Below are 19225 nucleotides of genomic sequence, written 5' to 3'. Positions count from 1 at the left end.
TAACCATTTTTATGTGTATAATTGAATGGCTTTGAGTACACTCTGATGTTGTATTATTTTTCTATCATGTTAAATGGCTTAAATTGGCCAGAATTGACTAGAATTGTTAGATCCACTTAACCTGGACCTATGGGACCTGTGGCACTCAGAATTAATTTAATCCCACTCACACCAGGTGCCTGCAATCAGAATCTGTTTGATCGAGTGTGGAATTATTTCAACCCATTTGAGCCAGTGAATCAGTGAGGACTGGCTCTGCCCAGGCTCTGGGGCAGTAGTCAGCACTCAAATTTGATTCTCTTTCATTGGCCTAACTTTGCCACTTTCTCTTTTGTTCACTCCCCTCACGCCCCCCGCCCCCTCAGAGTTCTCTGCCCTGTTGCTCTCCTTTCTCCCCCATACATGGCACCCATCCCTAGCTTGGCCTGGCTCTGGGGCAGGCAGCTTGCCTTCTATCACTGCCTTCATTGTCCACCCTGTACCTGCACTTTCAAAACAACTCCTGCTGGTGGACTTGGGAGGCAGTGATAAACACACAGGTGACTCATATTTAGGGAGACTGCCTGTGTTTGGACAGCCGCTTCCAATGTTTCAGGCCACCCTCCCCTCCTTGGAGAGGAGGGACACTTCCTCTCTGTCACTCTATTTCCTACCTCACTAGCCCTAAACACCTTTGTTTGAATGTAAAGGATGTAGTACTGCATCAGGAGTCAAGAAACGTGGGCTCCAGTTAACCAGCCATCATCTAGCTGTGTAATTTTGATCATGTCCTCTTTGGGACAATTCCCAAATTAGTAAAAAGAGGGGCTTGGATATACAGATCACAGTTGGATGGTGAGGATGAGGATGATGATGATGTTGTGGCAGTTCTTTTCTTCCCAAAGTTTTACCCTGAATAAGATAAGAAGCCATGCTCCTGTCAGGGAGTTTCTCTCTCCCCCATGCTGTCCAGCCCCAGGTCAAATTTGGAGGACTCTTGTCTTTTTCTCTTGCATTCAGAAGGCTCCTCTTGTGTGTGAATATGCCGGGGAGTGTGATTGTGCATGCTCTTTAGACAAGGGCTTATCCCTCGCTATCCTTACAGTCACTGCCTTCTCTGCTCTGATTTACAGAATAATTTTTCTTGCTGGTTCCCTGCTTCAGCCTCAGGCCTATCCTGCTGCAGCCAGAATGGTTGTTCCAAAACCTGAGGATGCCGTGTTCCTCCTGGGCTTCAGTCCTTCCATGACTCCCACAGACCTCAGGATAAGATTCACATGGAATTCAAGACCTTCCACCATCTGGCCTTACCTTATCTACTGGTCTCACTAGTCCTGGCCAGCCACGACCACTCTTGTCCTCCTTGCTAACAGGGGTCCTCAAACTACGGCCCGCGGGCCACATGCGGCCCACTGGGTGTTTTTGCCGCTGCTGTGTGCATAGGAATTTGTTCATAGTTTTTTTTTAAACTATAGTCCGGACCTCCAACGGTCTGAGGGACAGTGAACTGGCCCCCTGTTTATAAAGTTTGAGGACCCCTGGTAGAGTCTGTCCTCCCATATACGGGATAGTACCAAGGATCCTCCTTGCTCATCTTTGCAAGGGGACCCTCAGGAGTCCCAGGGGTGAATTGGGGCCTGTCCTTCCCGAGGCGGCCGCCAGGGGGCGGCAGGAGCGGCTCCAGATGACAGCAGGAGGCCGCGAATGGGGGAGGGAGGCGGGACGCAGCGAGCGCGGGTCCAGGCTCTCCGGATCGCCAACTCCGAGCCAGCGCTTTCCGCGCGCGCCCGAGCCACTAGCCGCCCGCGCAGCCCGACGCGGAACCGGGGCGCAGCGGGAGCCCGTGCTGGGTGGGCGCGGGGCGGCGGGCTCGGGCTGCCCAGCGCCGGGAACTACACTGGGCGAGGTGAGGGAGGCGGCCGACGGCCGCTCCGGGACGTGGACCCCCAGGTGAGCAGAGCTGCCCGCGCCCCCTGCGCTCCGCCCGCGCGCTCCGACCCGGTCCAGCCCTGCTACCTCCTCTGCCCGCTCTGCACGGCGGTGCGGCGGGCTCTCGGCGGCGCCGGGCGCAGTGGGTGTGTCCGGGGCGCCCGGGGCTGCGCCCGCACGGGGTTCTGGAAGCCCGCGGCGCTGGTCCGTGCGGAGGACCTCCTCCCCTCACTCCCCTTCCCGGTGGATTAGCCCGTCCTGCCGGCGCCAGCACTCTCCCCTCTGCCCTCCAACTCTGAAACTCCAGGGACAGCCCACCTTGGCCGCCCCGAGTCGGGGCCCGCGCGCTTTGGTCTGGGCAGAGGGGACCGGCGAACGCACGGCCAGCCCGCGCGCCCCCCACCCAGCCTCGCTCCCTCCTTCCGCCGCCTGAGAGTTGAGCTGGTCGAGTATGGGTCGGCGAGCGTCGAGCTGCAGCCGCGGCCTTGGCCACGCCGTTTTCTAGGAAGCCTCGAATCCGTGTGTGTCTCAGCTAAGCCGCGGCGACGGGGAGCCAGTGGGAGTCGGCGTGGATGGCTTTTTCCCACCAACTCCGGACGCTTCCCCAAGTGCAGCCCACGTACCTGCAGCCCCTCGGTGCGCTCTTAGAATTAGCTGTTCCAGAGCTGGCTCACCCTGGGGCTTTAGGGACCTGGGAGTTCATTCTTTTTCTTGAAAGAACATTAGCGCTAACTTGGGAAGGGTTTTCAGGGCGTTCGCAGGCCCACTTAGCATGTGGAATGTGTGGCTCTGGTGTTTCCCCAGCAGTCCACGCGCCCCCCCCCGCCCCTCCCTCCTCAGCCTCCACCACTGCCTATTAATTGTGCATACTTGGATCTCTTCTTGTCTCCTCTGTGACCCCCACCCCCCCCACCCCCCCACCCCCGCCAGCGCTTTTCCCTTTTGCAGGCAGTAAGTGTATCTGAAATCTTGGACCTGGGGAGCTGAGTGATCATGAGATGCCTGTTGGAATTTGGAGTAAGAGAAATAGAGACCCAAGAGAGGTCTACAGAATTATCTTGTCCAGGATTCCCCTCTGCTAATCCAGCCACAGAATAGTGTAAAGATTTTCAAAATTGCACGGCTCTTGAAGCTTGCATAACCTGTACATGTCTTCTACTTCATTGATAAAGGCGAGGAAGTGGTTGGGATAATAGGATCTTACTGGGTCTCAATATACAAAGAAGCAAACATTTTAAGAACGTGATTTAAATACAGTACTCCTCAACTCCTATAGATTTTTGTTGGCACCATAGTTAGATTCCTTTAGAAAACAAAATCCTCGCCCTGAATTAATGCGAGGAAGCAGACAGGAGTCCTGGGACTTTCCTATAAACCGTTGCAGGGCTGGAACAGGGGTTTCCCAGAGGTTGGGCACGGGAAGGAAGAGTGGGCGATCAGAATACTGGAGTGCACACTGAATGAGCAGTGCATCCCACTGGACTTTCTCGGGGAGGGCTGGTGGGCTCGTCCATGCCCAGCACTGAACAGGGCACCAGGTGGGTCTTGTCTTTATTTCAGTTTCCCCCGCCATGAAGAAATGTTTCTAAATGACTGCTAGGAAAAAAAAATAAATAAAATACAAGCCAGAGTTGGGGAGTAAGATCAGAGTTAGAAATTGTGATATGGAGGTGTTGTGGGTTTTGTTCTTTGTTTTGCTGAGAAATGCTTGTAATTGCAATCCGTTATCCTAGAGAGAGGCCAGGCATCACCCCTCTCCTTGATCCCCCACATTTTTCTCTCACTTGTCTCCCAGTTGTCCAAGAGTCTCAATATTTGAGTGGTCCAGACTACCCCCACCTTATCCCCCACGTTTATAGCTCATTCATTACCAAGTCCCTTCTACATTCTTTTGTGATATCTCAGAAAATTATTTTCCTGTCTCCATTCCCTTTGCCCCCACTTATGTCCAAATTACAGTGATAATCTCCTCTCTTGACTCTTGGCCATGAGTCTCTTTTTTTCATTTTAATCCATCTTCTTTTATGTTGACAGATTAATATTCCTAAAATTCTGATTTCACCACATCATTCCTCTCAAGAAATCAAAATCGGCCCTCCACCCCAACCCCCATATTCATTTCTGTTTAATTTGTCTCCAGCAGATATGCTGAGTATCTGCTGTGCCAGAGACTGTTACTATATGCTGGAGCTTCAGGAAGAACAAGACAATATCCTTGCCCTCAGTTTGTTGACAGGCTAGCAGATGATTAATGGCCACCTGGGAGAGAAAGAGACATAAAGAAATAACCACAAAACAATGCAGAATATTGGGGATGTGCAAACCATCAAGGAGGCACAGATAAGGGAGACTTTTTCTGCACGGGAAGAGCTAGGAAAGTTACAGCTGGGTTTGAAGCATGAGGAGGACTTCAAGGAGATGGAAAAGGCTGGAAGGAGGAGGAATTCCTGTTGGGGGAAGAGCTTGAGCAAAGCCCTGGAGATATGAACGTACTTTTATGGACAGCTTGAACCAAGGTCATTCTTTATCGGGGCATTTAAAACTGGCTTAATTTCCAGTCTGCTTTATTGATCCAAGAGCACCCCAATTCTTTCTTGCCTGAAACCTTTCATTCCTCTTACCCATTCTCTTTATTGTGGCTCAGAAATTCAGATGTCCCCTCTACTAATCCAGACTCTGCCAAGAAGTGAATCCCAGCCTTCTTGCCCCCGCCCCCTGAATCCCCTCTGTACTCTCCTGCATTATTTGCACTGACTCTGTATTCAGCCTGGACATGTCCTAGTGGGCGAGCCCCATTTTCCCAGACACCCTGAAGCTTCTGCAAGCAGTACCTTGGTCTCTCCTTGGGCCTCTCCAAGGGGGGTATCACATCACCAGCACAGCAAACTCGACACTGTGACTTGACTGGGTTTGACCTGCCTTCTCACTTCTCCCATCTTTTTCCTCTTTTCTCCACACTTCCTCCCTTTTATCTTTCCGTGTGTGTGTGTGTGTGTGTGTGTGTGTGTGTGTACGCAGAATTGTATCCACATATTTATGTATATGTGGCTATAAAGGCTGCATGTGTATATGTATTGGCTATCTTCTCTGAAAAAAAATGGATTAGAAATGTTTTGTTAAAAGCTAACGTATGATTCAGGCTAACACAGGCTGATGCTGGGTATGGGGGGCTTTTGTGGGAGGCTCTGGCTTTAGCCTCTTCTGACTCTTGCTCCCTTTCAGGGTCCCCCTCATCTCCTGGGCCTGTTTTGCCCTCTCTTCTTTCTCCAACTCACCAAAATTGTCTTCTCTGGTTTCTGGAGCCTCACTGGCCTGATGAACTCATTCAGGTTATGTTCAATGAGCAGGGCTGTGTTCTGTACTTGGTGCTTTAATCTTCCCAGCAACCTATGACGGAGACATTAGCATTCGTATTTTATAAGGATATGAATGCTAATGTCCTGTTACTTGCCTGACGTCAACAACTCAGGTTTTGAACCTAAATCTTAGAACCCAGGTCTCTAAGTCTGGTGCTCTTTCCAGTATATCATTCTTTCCTGAAAGCGTTTTCTTCAGAACATCTGAATCAGAGTTAGGATCTGGCGGGAGTGAGGGGGTGAGGAGAGGAGGCGGGGGGGCGGGGGGCGGGGGGGGACGACAAAAACAAAACAGATTCCAGGGTGGAGGCAGGGCCTAGGAGTTGGCATTTTTAAGACTGTCTCAGGTGGTTCTTCTGCAGGTTCAGGTTGAGGACCATTGCCCTGGGCTGCCTTTACAATGAGGGGCTAGTGTCAGGTGGTCAGTTCATAAGTCACTTTCCCCAGGTAGCATGCTCCTTTTTAACATGGACCTTTAATAAAGGGGGTGAGCAAGGACATCGTGGCCCGGGCCAGGTGGAGAGCCCTCTTTTGGTGAAGGGGGACTTCAGTGCAACCCTGAAAGCACACTCCCCACACCCCCACGGGAGCAGCGTGGAAGTCCTGCCTCCGTCAGGCTCACTGTGAATTCATTCCTGGGCTTGAGCAAGTGCTGAGGGAGAAGGATCAGGGTGGGTTTTTTGGGAGCCTCAACTTTCCTGGGGCGAGAAATGGGCTAGAACTCCCCAAATAGGGCCTACCACACCTTGCCAGCCATGCCCTCCAGGTGTGGTGAGTGGCACTAGCATGGGGTCTGGTGATTGACAGGTATCCTTCATTCTAGAGGCCTTTATTTTGCCCCTCTCCAGTCGCCAGCCTCTGTTTCCTCAACTGTAACAAAGGAATGGACAAAGCCCGGAGGGTGTGTAGGGACCAGTGCACAGCATGCAGAGCGTTAGGCAAATGCCTGGCAGATGGCAGGTGCTCAGTGTCTGTTCTCATCCCATTTCTCTTATCTACTCTGTACCTGGTCAGTGCGTGGCAGGATCTTGGTGTTCAATATCTGTGCTGTAAAAAAATATATAATCTTAGGCCCCCTCAGGTTCAGGATTTTTGTGTCTAAAGGGCTGACTGTTGTAACCTTATATGGAAACCCAGCAAATGAACAGTCCTAGCCGTGCAGTAATAATAATAAAGAATTCTCCAGTCAACATCCTCTCCTCTCTCCAGTTTTTCTTCAGACTCCTCCAAGAATTTAAGAAGCAGTGGGCAGCAGTTTTCTTTATTAATGGTTAGTTGTCCTGGGACAGTGGTCTCTTTCTACCTATGTCTTCTTTTTACCTGATCTTTCAACTAGCTGCACAATGCATAGTGCCCTCTGATGTGCCATGCTGAAACTGATTGCTTAGTGGTACCCTGGTAGTGTTGCCCTTTAACCCTTCTCCTCTTGGACATGGTCCAGATGGTAGAGGGCCAGGCTTGTACTGTGGTATCTTGTCCCAAAAGGGTGGCACTGGGAGGCCCAGGACCTGCGCTGGGCAGGGGTGGTGCCTGCCCCACCCTCCCAGGCAGCTGGCTGGCTGCCTGAGGGCTGGCCAGCATCGAGGACCCAAGTAATGAGTGATTAATGGGCGCCCCATCTAATCTCCTGCCAGGGGAAATGAAGGGCCAGCCATGGCCGGGCTCGTCTTGACCTGTTCCAGGTGGGCTTGGAATGCACCCAGCTCAGGATGGGGATTAAGGTTTGAAAGACAAGGAGGAAATGGGATGGTTAACCCTTTAGGCCATGGGCCTTGGAGCCCCAGCGGGGCAGTGGCGAGGGGATTATCTGCAGGCTTCTGATGAAGGGGAGCCTGGCCTTGGAGTTGCTGCACAGATGCAGCCACAGGACGGCTGGGCTGGGGTGGGTGACAAACCCTGTCTGGAACTTAACCATTTTTCTTGGGAGCTCAGTCAAGAGAGATGAATTTCTTAAGAAAATGGGTACACAGACTGCTGGGTGGCTGTTCTCCCTGCTTTGATCATATCAGCAAGTTACAAATTTGTAGTTGCCAAACAGACTTTTCCTGAAACGCAGAGCCTCTGACCACCTGTGTTTCCAGGAAGATAAAAGAGGGAGTCTGGCACTCTTTCCTGTCGGCAGCAGCCCCGTGATTCTGAGGCCGCAGCCTGACTTCAGTCCTTGGCTCCACCCGTGCTGTGTGTCACTGAACAGTCTCCTTAACCTCTTGTGCTGCAGTTTTCCGGCCTGTGAAATGGGTGTGATTCATGACAATGTAAAATGCTTAAAAGGAGGTGAATGTGAGCTGTCATTTTTCTCACTTATCCACCTAAGATCTGAGACCAGATCTTTGGGAAGGATCTAAGCAGCTTCTCCTCCCCCCTCTAAGACTTGCTTAGGGTGAATTGACAGCTACTCTTTGATTGATCTTGCTTGTTTGACCCCTGACCCTCACATGCCTGGAATTCTGGTCCCTTTCCCACCTCCCTTTGCTGCTGGCTCCCTGGCCTCCAGCTGCCCTTTTATTACTGCCTGCCCCTTGCCCTGGCTTCCATGCCAGATCTGGTGGACGAATGCCTGCCTGGGCCTCTGTGGCATGACCACCTCCACATCAGCTCTGCCTGATGCCAGCCTCCCTGTGCCCTGGCAGCCCGAGTGAAGCGGCTGAGGGCAGAGAGGGCAGCTGCCTTGAGAGCCACACTGGGAGTGTGGAGACAGCCCTTCCTACAATACGGCTCATAACAACATTTTAGGTGGGGGCTGGAGGTGTTTGAAAAGAAAATAAAGTCTTTGGTTTAGTTTTTTAGTGTTATAAAGATACTGCTGACATGTGCTTCACTTTTAACTGTGTAAACTTTTTGAAAGCAAAATGTATTATTTGAGAAAGTAAATTTTAAAAAGTTTTTTAAAATTGGATGTGAATTGAAGCCCTGTTTCCTTCTCTGGTTTCTCCGAGTCCCCTTTGCCTCATCCTTGCTTGGAGCTAATAATAGTAACACTATCAGAGGTTGAGAGGAGGTCAGACTGACAGGGAGGCCCGCTGAGACGCCTGAGGGAGTTTATTGCTGCTCACAGGTGAGCCTTGGAGGCAGAGCCATGCCTGCCGGTTTTGAAGACTCCGTGTAGGGTGTGCACTGACATTCAGCCTCCAGCTCCATTTCGTGTCTTTTCCAGAGCAGACAGGTACCCAGGCCCCAGGCCCGGCTTGACTTCAGTGATGATGTTTTAGTCGAGGCCCAGGATTTCATTCTGCTTGAGGTTCAAAGGATCTTTTGGCCGGCTCAGGGAGAGGGAGCGCGTGGTACAGAGTTCCGTGTCAGGTCCTGCATTCACTTACTCAATCCTCTCAGCAACCCCTGTGAGCTAGGCATTGTTATTCCTAGTTTACAGCCTAGAAACCCAAAGTTCAGGGACGTTAAGGACATTGCACAGGCTCACACAGCAAGTAGATGTGAGAGTTTGGTTTGAATTCCAATTCATCTGACTCCGAAACATGTGCTGGGTGGGAACTAATGAGCCAGTGAGTGCCTCAGTCTAATTGTAATCCACTGGAAAGTGCAATTGTAGTTCACCATGTTAAAGTGCATAATTTAGTGGTTTTTAGTTTATTCACAAAGTTGTGCAACATCAACATTATCTAATTCCAGAATATTTTCATCACCTCAAAAAGAAACTCAGAACCCATTAGCAGTCACTCCCCACTCCTCCCTCATCCAGTCCCTGGAAACCACTAATCTACTTTCTGTCTCTATGGATTCTGGGCATTTCATGTAAATGGAATCATACAATATGTGGTCTTTGGTGACTGGCCGCATATTTTCTTCTTTGGCTAAGAAAAGCACTCTCAAGGTTTGTCCATGGTGAAGCATGTATCAGCACTCCATTCCTTTTGATCGTTGTGTCACCACTTCCCATTTTTAAATTAAAGGGTAAGGCTGACTGTTCTGCTTAGCAAAGGGGTGGAGTTACCGTCTCAGAACAGATGCGGCTCAGGAGGTGCCCAGTATGTAGAGTGGGCAGATGTGAAAATGGGGGCAGGTGCGGTGAGTGCCCTGCCCGCGTGCGCAGGTGGGTCCGTGGGGCTGGCTGGGTGCCCAGGTCTGGAGTAGCAGGGAGGCCCCGCCTCTTCCCTCTGGGCACCATGTTGGGCTGCGCTTGGCTCATGCCATTGGTACAGCTATGGGGGTTCATCCTGGGGAGGCAGTTTTGTGCATTTTTAAATACTTCTGTTAATGCATCGTCATGTTTCTGGGCAAAAAGTGAAATACTCTTAAGGTATTTGATAGAAAGACTGTGTGCTTTATAACTCCACAACTGTGTTATTTTTTAATCTGAGTTTTACCGTACATGTAACTTTACCGAACCATCCTCCATCCCTTTCTCCATCCCTCCCTTTTCCTTTCCCCCTTCCTCCTCCTCTTCTTCCTTCTTCTGCCCTCCCTCCCCACCTTGCATAAATGCATAGTACACTAACAGCTTACACCCTTCTGTCTTCTCCTTGAAACTTGCCTATATTTTAATTTGAGCATGTGCCCATTTGTCTTTTTTCCACATAGCACTGGTATGATTTTGTGTAAACATTTCCCACTCTTGACCTAGTCAGCGTTCCCATTTTTAAGCATAATGACGATTTCCATAATTTTTCTCCATCATGGGTTCCCTACTCACTGCAGCAATCCAGTTATTTCTAGTTTTTCCCAGATCAAAAAATTAGTGCTACTAAAATGAATGTTCAATTTGCTGTAGTTTTTTTTTTTCTTCTGATCTCACATTCTGTTTTGAAAACTCAGTTCTTGGCCATGTAATTACCAGGTCAAAAGCAGGAGTCTCTCTGTTAACATTAATGCTGCTCAGGAACTCGGCAGGAAGATGCACTGGGAGCCCAGGTGAGTGTTCCCAGAAACAGAACGGGTGCTTGTTTTCGGCCTCCCCTTTCTTTTCCTCAGTAGGCACCGTTCTTCCCTCAGGCTCACACTGAGGAGCTCAGCACCTCTCCTAGCAAGAGATGTAGGAGGTGCTGTGAGGTGGGGCCTTTCTTAGTTCCCCACAAGGAAGTTATGTCAGTGTTCATGCAGTACGTGTTCTTTTGCGACTGGCTTCTTTCACTGTCTTGGCAACTTCTGAGATCGTGCTTATATGCTCTGTTTGGGCATCAGTATGCGCTTATTCTCTTTGGCATCCAATACTTCTGAGCCTCTACTAGGCATCAGGTACCCTGCTTTGTGAATTCCAGTCCTGACTCTGCCGCGTATTATTGCCTGTGTGGCTTGAACAGCTACCGCCTTGAGCTTGTTTCCTCGTTTGTGTGGTAAACTGTACAAATGAGGAGTTAGGGAAGGAGTTAGAGAAGACAGCATATGTATAGTGTCATTCCTACAACGAAACAAAGCACCTACTATGTGCCTTAATGAGTACTGCAAGGTCCATCCAGCTTAAAAATAAGGAGGATGGTGTTTCTGCCTGGGGGGACCTGCAGCCTTAGAGGGGCAGGCAGAGAGGATGATCAATGAATGTGATTGACATTATGCAGTAATGGCATCAGACTGAGATTGATGGGAATTCAGAGAGACTTGAGCTATCCCTCCAACTTTTTTTTTTTTTATCCTCACCCGAGGATATTTTTCCATTGATTTTTTTTTTTTTTTTTTTTTTTTTTTTTTTTTTTTAGAGAGAGAGAGGGAGGGGGGAAAGACAGAGAGAAATATCAATGTGAGAGAGACACATTGATTGGTTGCCTCCTGCATGCAACCCGACCAGGGCCGGGGCTGGGAAGGAGCCTGCAACTGAGGTACATGCCCTTGACTGGAATCGAACCCGCTCTATCCACTGAGCCAAACTGGCTAGGGCCATCCCCCAACCTTAACAGAGGGAAACAATCTGGGGTGTCAAGGGGAGAAAGAAAGTAGAAGGCTGTTCTGTTTTAAGGGAGGGCTGCATTCTTGAAGACCTCACAGGATTCAGATGATCTCTCATTACCCAGATTCCAGACTATCCCCCACCCCCTGTAGAATAAACGTAAAGAGGGAGCACTTGTGCTTGATACATTCTCAGAATGTGTCAGTTTTGCCTTAATGTTGCTTTTCACATTGTGGGTGATGGCTCTAACATTGCACAGTGGGTTTGCTTATAAATTGCCTACTTGGTATCGCATGACGGTTACTTGGCTTGCTCAGTAGCCAAGTTGGTTGTTGTTGCTGCTGCACTATCATCTCAGTGAGCTTTAGTCTGGTATCATCATTCGACAGACTGTCTAGATCAGGAGTTGGCAGGCTTGTTTTGTAAAGGGCCAGCGAGTAAGTATTTTGGCTTTGGTGCTGTATGGGCTTTGTTGCAACTAATCAACTCTGTCTTTTGAGCACAAAAGCGCCATAAACAGTACATGAGTGATGGGCTGTGCTGTATTCTAACAACATTTTATTTATGGACACTGCAATTTGAATTTAATATAATTTTTGCATCATAAAATAGTTTTTGTCTTTCGATATTCGTTCAACCATTTGAAAATGTAACAAAAACAGGCAGTGGGGTAGGTTTAGCCCATTGGCCAGGATTTGCTGATCCCTGGTCTAGATGACTATAATATTTGAAAATTGTTTTAAATTGTAAAAAGAGTAAACATTAAAATACCCCAATAGTCAACAAAATCACTCATAGAAGTCCCAGAGCTCATAAAACATAGCTTAATTCACAAGTTCTATCAAAAGATTATGGGTATTTCTCAGCCTGTATGATAACCAACAGGCAATTACCTCAACACAATTTATAATTCATTAAAGGGTTGTTTTAATGAATTTAACAACTTAAATCACATTATTTAGAAATTTAGGCATCAAATGACTTTATTAAATTTCACAATTTCAATTGTATTCCATAAAACTGTTTATTATTTCATACCATCCTGGAGTCTAACAACTCTGCCTGACTCTCAGCAGACCGATGGCCTATGGTAGGGGTTGGAACTGGATTCTGGCTGCCTGGAATTTTTATTGTAAAAGCCAGGGGAGGGCAAGGCAGGTACACCAAGGCTTGTGTCTGGTACTGGTACATGTAGGATGAACGTTTGTTCTTTTACTCCCCACCCAAAAACTCTGTGTATTTGGTCAGCTCCAAAACAAGCTGTGCCTCTTTGAAATTGTTACTTTGGTTCTTTCCACTGCCCTAAAGTCAGTGGATCGTTTGAAAATGGAAACAAAACAAAGGCTGTTTCCTCTCCTGGGTCACCAGCTTTCCCTTGGGGAGAATAAGCAGTGCTGTGCTGAGACCAACAGCCAGGGCCGCCAGACGAGAGGCCAGGCCTACACCTCCAGCGGTGTGCAGACCTAGCTCTCCAGCCAGGAGGGGGAAGCTTGGCCTCAGGCTGCCCTGAGTTCTGCAGTTCCTGGGTGGATCTTTGTGTCAGGGATTCCAACAGCAGGAAAGCCAGGATCCTCTCCAGATGGAAGACCACCAGCCCCGAAGGTGACTGTGACGCTGTAGTTCTTGGCTCACGAGTGTGCTTTTCTGTGTGTGTTGGATGGAAGGTCTGTCTTGAGTAAACGTGTCTTTGTGTTGTTTAGGGGATGATGGTGCATAACCTTGTGTGCTTTCTGGCCTTGGGGTCTGGCAGGATGTGAAGGGAGGCAGCCATTAGCCTTGGGCTGGTTAGATTTTTCGTTGTCATATTGGGTTGGGGGCTGGCTTCTCCTGTGCTTTAGGAATCTTTGGTTCACAGACAACTGGTCCTGGAGCCATGGGCATGGGTGTTGAGTTATGACTTTGCCACTAACTTGCCACTTGACCTGCAGCAACCTATTCTTCATCTCTGGAGTCATAATTCTTCATTCCTAAATGAATGGTGATAGCCTAGCCCATTTCTGAGAGCCTGTTTCTCTGTTAGATATGTGGGCAACCTGGATTTTCACTCCCACAGCAGCACTGAGACTTCCCTCCTCTCCCCACTGGTGGTCAGAGGGTGCCTGTGGAGAGTCAGGACTCTTACCACCACCCAGCAAGGCCGTGTATCCCCACCCAGGACCCCTCTCTCCACCCTCACCCACACCAGTGGTGCCATAGGCACAGTAATGAGGTACTCCTATCCTTCCCAGCCAGGGAAAGTATTAATGGAGACCACTTCGAGCTGGAACTCTCACTCCTGCTCAACAGTAATGATGGTTTCCCTTACCCCTTTGGTGCCAGTGGAGGTCAAGTAGGGACTCTGTACTTCTATCCCTACCTGATCATAATGAGGTGGGGCCCACCTCCCCCTGCTGGAGCATTGTCAGGTTTAAGACAAACCCAGAGCCTCATAACATTTGACCTAACATGTCCAGGTTTTAAATGAAAATCACACATCTTACCAAGAACCAGGAAGATCTCAACCCGAATGAAAAGAGACTACCAGCTGATGCCAACACTGAGAAGACAGAGCTGTGAGAACTATCTGACAAAAATTTTGATGCAGCATCATAACAATGCTTCAATGAGCAATATTCATGTTTAAAAAGTGAGAAAAAGGGGAAGTCTCGGCAAAGAAATAGAAGATATAAAGAAGAACCAAATGAAAATTTTAGAACTGAATAAAACAGTAACTGAAATAAAATCTCACTGGATGGCCTAAACAGGAGCATGGAAATGACAAAGGAAAGAATCAGTGATTTTGAACATATAACAATAAAAACTACCCAATCTGAACAACAGAGAGAAAATAGACTGGGGGAAGAAAAAAGAACAGGTCCCCGGGGACCTGTAGGGTTGTAACAAAATGTAATGTGTATTTGAAATCCTAAGGGAGAAGAAAGAGAGTGGGATTGAAAAAAAGCACTCAATGACGTAATTCCCAAAGTTAGGATAAGACACAAACCTACAGATTCAAGAAGCTTAGTGAATTCCAAAGAGGATGAACCCAAAGAAATCCATACCAGGATACATCATAGTCAAACTTCAGAAATAGTTCTGAAAAAGAAGACCAAAGTAGGAGAAATCAGTCTACTCAGTTTTAAGACTTTCAGAGCTACAGTAATCAAGACTATGTGGTACTGGCAGAGGAATTGGCACATAGATCAGTGGAACAGAATAGAGAAGCCAGAAATATGCCCTTCTGATTTTTGACAGAGTTGGATAGGCAAATTAGAGAACCACTAAATCTGAATGATGATTTGGATGAGGCTGGTAGAAATGGAGGGAGAGGAAAGACTTTTCTGAGAGATACTGCAAATGAAGAGTTGAGTGTTGGCAAAAGACTGGACCTAGGGCAAAGGGGAGGGGGAATCACAGAAGCCCAGGTAAGTGTTGAGCTTTAGTCACTGGAAGGATGGTGATGCCACCACCAAAGTAGGAAACCTCAATAAGTGGAGAACTTGATGTGGAGCTGGTAACTGGTCCTTTTATTATTCATCTTGGATGGGCCATCAGCAGGAGGAGACTAGAGATACAGGAAAGCAGTTTGAATGAGAGGATAGGTCTTGAGATGTTGGTTTCTGAGACCTTGGCATGAAATAATAATCGAAGAGAGGCTTGGTTATTGTTGACATTTTTCTAATCCTGAGTTAGGTCACAGGGATACTAACTAGGCAGACAGAAGAGACAGGAAGAGAACAGATTTGCATGGCCATTGACAATGGAGTTCAAGAAGATGGGTATGGTAACAGTTTTATTCTTACTAAACCCGATTGCCTTTTATTGTTCCCCTTGACTTCTGGGTGACCTTTGACCCCAATGACTTGCCTCTCTTGATTTCCTTGAAAATGTTTCCTAATTCATGAGATTGCTGTCTGTTTCACATTATTATAATCTGTTAATCACTACACCTGATTTCAGCTTTACCTAATACAAGCCCATCACAGAATTGTGTCAAGGAAGTAAGACTAATTTGCTAAGTTTCTGCTTTCTTCTGTAGGGAGATATGGAGCCTTTTGGCAACCCTGCACAGCAGTGATTGCTACAGATCATTGACTAGATTTCTGTGGCTTAAAAAAATAATGACATAACTCAAATGTCAATGCAGAATGGAGCAGGAAAAGGCAAATCCTTTCCCTTGATGTTCAGAAGCACCAAGGGCAGCGTGTGTGGCGGGCTGATTTATGGTGGCTGTGGCACACTGAGCCGGGATGCATTCTGGCCTGGCAAGTGCATGGGGACACTGAGAAAATATCCTGGACTCCAGGCCAAAGCCAACCAGGAGTGAACAGGCCAAGCACAACCTCATGCACAGCATCTCCACTGGGTAGGGCCCAGGCTGCACCCTCCTGGGGCTGTATATTTGGTGCAGTGTGTCAGGAGACCTGCGGGACATTCATTGTAGTGCCATGACACCATGGCTCCAGTGATCAGGTGGGCTTGGGTTCAGATCATGGGGCTTCCACTTACTAACTCTGTAACAATATGAAGGCATATTGCTTCACTGCTTGCAGCCTCAGTTTCCTTTTCTGTAAAATGGGGAAGTCAATAGCATCTACCTCCTATTGTCTTGAGAATCAATTAAAATAATACATCATAGTCAAACTTTGAAAAGTGTTTGGCATAGTCTGTCACATATTATACACGGAATCAATTTTTAAAATCCCTAGCCCTAACTTTGCCTTTAATCAGTTCAAAACCTTGCAGCATTTATTTTATTTCATTGAGTATCATTTATTCACCTGTAAATTATGAATACAAAATAATGAAATTGGAGAGTTGGGTGAGAATCTCCCAGTTTTTCATGCTTTGCAATTCTGTGATGGTAATCTGAAAAGTCACAAAGAAAATAACTGATATATTCAAAGACATAAAATAAAAACTTATTTACTTAAAAATTATAAACAAAATTAAAAGACAAAAATTAACATGAAAAAAGGTCTCAGGCAAAAGAAGGGTTAGTATCCTTAATATTAGAAAGAGCTCTTAAAAAATCAATTCATAACATTATGAACACTACAGAAACATTGGTAAAGAAGTTGTAAGAAGAGACAGTAACTTGGCTAGTAAAAAGGAAAATTTGTTCCACTTTACTAATTATCAAAAGGGTACATTGACTTCCTTTCCCCCCCCCTATTACAGCAATACATTGAATGCCCACCCTGTACCAGGAGGTGTTCACCAAAGTTTTCCTCCTGGGAATACAGGCAGAGCACATTCTCCACTTTCTTGCAGTTAGGTATGTCTACATGACTAAGCTGGGTAATGGAACACAGGTGGTAGCAATGAAGCTGCTAGCTCAATCTGCCACGATTTCTCTTTTCTCTTGTTTGTTCATTGATGGGAAAAAACCAGCCAGGGATTCTGAGGCCCAAGACAATGCTGGAGCTACTGGATGAAAAGAGACTTGGTCCCTGGATGCCTGCATGACTGTGTGGAGCAGAATGGCCCTGCCAGCGCACTTTAGACAGTCAACTGAACGAACAACTTTTTGTTGTGTTAAGCCATTGAAATTCTGGGATGGTTTGTTGCAGCAGTTAGCCTACCCTAGCTAAGAATCAAATTAGGAAGGATTTTATAATGCTAACACTATTGGCAAATGTGTCTATTTCATCTACTACATGTTGGATTTTAGGTAGATTTGCTCTTTGAAAAAACCCATATGTATGAAGGACCTTTTGGCTTAGTGATTTTATTTTTAGTAACCTATCCTAAGGAACTAAGTGGAGGAACACATAAATAATTTTATACAATGATGTTCATCACAGATTCCAACAATAAGGGAATTTATTAGGTATATTATCTGGTTTCCATAGGACGAACTTATTAAAAATGTTTCTGAATATTACTAATGAGATGTTGATGTTTTATAAGTACCGCGCGCTAACCGATTGCGCCACTGGAGCCCGAGATGTTGATGTTTTAAAGTGAAAAACAGAATGCAAAACTGTATATGTGATTTTGTTTATGTAGACATATATGTAAAACATGCTGATAATATGTGTAAGTATTCTGTATAGAATAAAGACCAGAAGGAAGAACACCAAAAGGTTTCGTAGTGCTTAATTTGGATTGTGACATTATGAGTAAATATAGCTTTCCTATTTATCTTTTTACAGTTTTCAAAATTTTCTCAATAAACATGTATAATTTTGTAGACAAATTGTTTTCCTAAAAGAATACCACATTAGCTCTGTTCCACCTAGCCCTGAAGTCTCACCTAGACCTATTTTGTAGATGAATGTGGTACTTACTCTCTATGAGGCTGTTCTTTTAGTGTTAGTGCACTTGGAACACTTTCCTTTCCTAACACATACGTGTGTGTGTGTGTGTGTGTGTGTGTGTTCATGTGTGTTGCACACAGATGTACTCAGGTGCTTGCCAGAGTGGCAGTAAACCATCTGTAGGTGGCAGGACCTGGGCCTTGTGTCAGAAGAAAGGGAAGGTAGACCAGGGAGGAGGGTAGCTTAGCCTGAGCCAAAGTTGCCTGTAGTGCCATGACCAAAGTGGTTGTCAAGTATACAGGTTTTGGGAATGAGATGGATCATTATCTTGGAGAGGCCTTGGTGGCACGTCAGAAAATCTGTGGTTCCCTTGCTGCGTTGTCTGATCATGTTTCCTTTGATAACTATAGCCCAGGGGTTACTAACTGCTTGTGGCAGAGGATGCTGGGGAGAGGTCGAATCTGAGTGGGAGGAAGGCGGGAGTGTGTCTCTGAGTGGCTTTGATTCCTAGGTAGAGGGACCTGCATCCCATCACAGCTGTTTGTTTGTGTGTTTTAGGAGTCCAGCAGAGAATGACCTTAATGATGTTAATTTCAGAAACAGTTAGCAGTTACCTACACAGAAGAGTAAAACAGCTGTTCAAATCCTGGGCTGGGCAGCACCAGCCCCTTGACAACACAACATACTCAGCTTTAAGAGAAGGCCCTCCAAGTGAGATGAATGTCAGTTATGTCAGTCATCGCAGAACACCCACAGCGCTGCTCTCGGCAGCAGGAACATAAGAAATGAGGCTTTGAAGAGAGTCTTTACTCATTTGTAATCCCATGTTACGTGGAGGAAAGACAAGCATAAATCATCATGATACACAATTGCTAAATTGGAATTCTCCACATGAGACTTACACAGACGTACAGAAATTCAACCAGGTTTATCAAATGCTGTAAATCAATGACTAAGTAATATTGGGGAAGAGAACGAGCTTTTACTCCATTGCGTGTCTCCCTTTGATCCGCAGTATCTTGTCACTTGAAATGGAAAAAGCAACTGCAGAAGCAGGAACAACTGGCTCATTTATTTTAAATATCTTACTTGCCTGATACTTCTGCCCTTGAAGGTTTTCCTTCGTTACCTGGGAAATGCCTTTTAGACTGAAAACAAATATAAATTCCAGCAATGTTAATGACCATGGAAATGATGTAATTTGTATTGAAGTCCTTAACTAATCTGTGCTGATTACCTAATTTCTCTAGGTAAGAAAGAAGTCAGGTGTTCCTTTAATGAGTAACAAAAGCCACTGTAATCTGTGAGCTTGAAAGTATGGGGGTTTTAGTAGATCTCCTCAACATTTTTTCTTAATTCAGACTCTGTCGGTGTTCATGTTGCTGTGGGCAAACCAGCGAGTTTGTGGTGTGGCGGTTCAATGGGAAGAAATAAACTCTGTGGCTGAGTTTAAATGTGACCCGGAAACAGGGATGGGCTCTGCATGGGGGTTCAGCAAAGACCCAGAGCAAAGGGAGTGTTTGGTTGGCTTCCGCCCAAGGCCCAGCAGAAGGAGGCTGGAAAGGTGACCAGCCTGAGACTCCTATGTCAGCTTCCCCAGTGCCCTGCTACCGGGGGCAGACTTTCCTGAAAGGACTATGGCAAGTGATGCCGGCCACCAGAGGGCTCCTGTCGGACCTTCCCTGGAGGCAGCACATATCTGAGGTGGCTTAGCATGTCTTCCATCTGGTCCTAGGGCAGATGGAAGACATGCTAAGGCTGTGGACATCGCTGAATCAGCAATAGCAGACAGAGAGCAATCAGACATGGACTCTGCTTTCTAAGAAGTGAAAGTACTAGAGACATATGCCATTCATCCTTTAGTCATTCCTCCATCCATCTAT

The 19225-nt window shown here is 46.8% G+C and overlaps 1 protein-coding gene across 1 annotated transcript in view; it reads left to right on the top strand.

Moving 5' to 3' along the window:
* Positions 1–1774: 1774 nt before the first annotated feature.
* Positions 1775–19225, top strand: part of THSD4 (thrombospondin type 1 domain containing 4) — a 606437-nt gene continuing 588986 nt past the window's right edge. Inside the window, exon 1 of the mRNA XM_070431140.1 lies at positions 1775–1929. The gene's annotated coding sequence lies outside the window, so the exon portion shown is untranslated. The remainder of the gene's footprint in view (positions 1930–19225) is intronic.

This window comes from Myotis yumanensis, unplaced genomic scaffold, assembly GCF_028538775.1.
Source record: "Myotis yumanensis isolate MYYU_CA2020_CCGP unplaced genomic scaffold, mMyoYum1.0.hap1 SCAF_1, whole genome shotgun sequence".
In the NCBI taxonomy this organism is placed as follows: Eukaryota; Metazoa; Chordata; class Mammalia; order Chiroptera; family Vespertilionidae; genus Myotis; species Myotis yumanensis.
The sequence above is the reverse complement of the archived record's forward strand: the minus strand, read 5'-3'. Positions and strand labels throughout refer to the sequence as shown.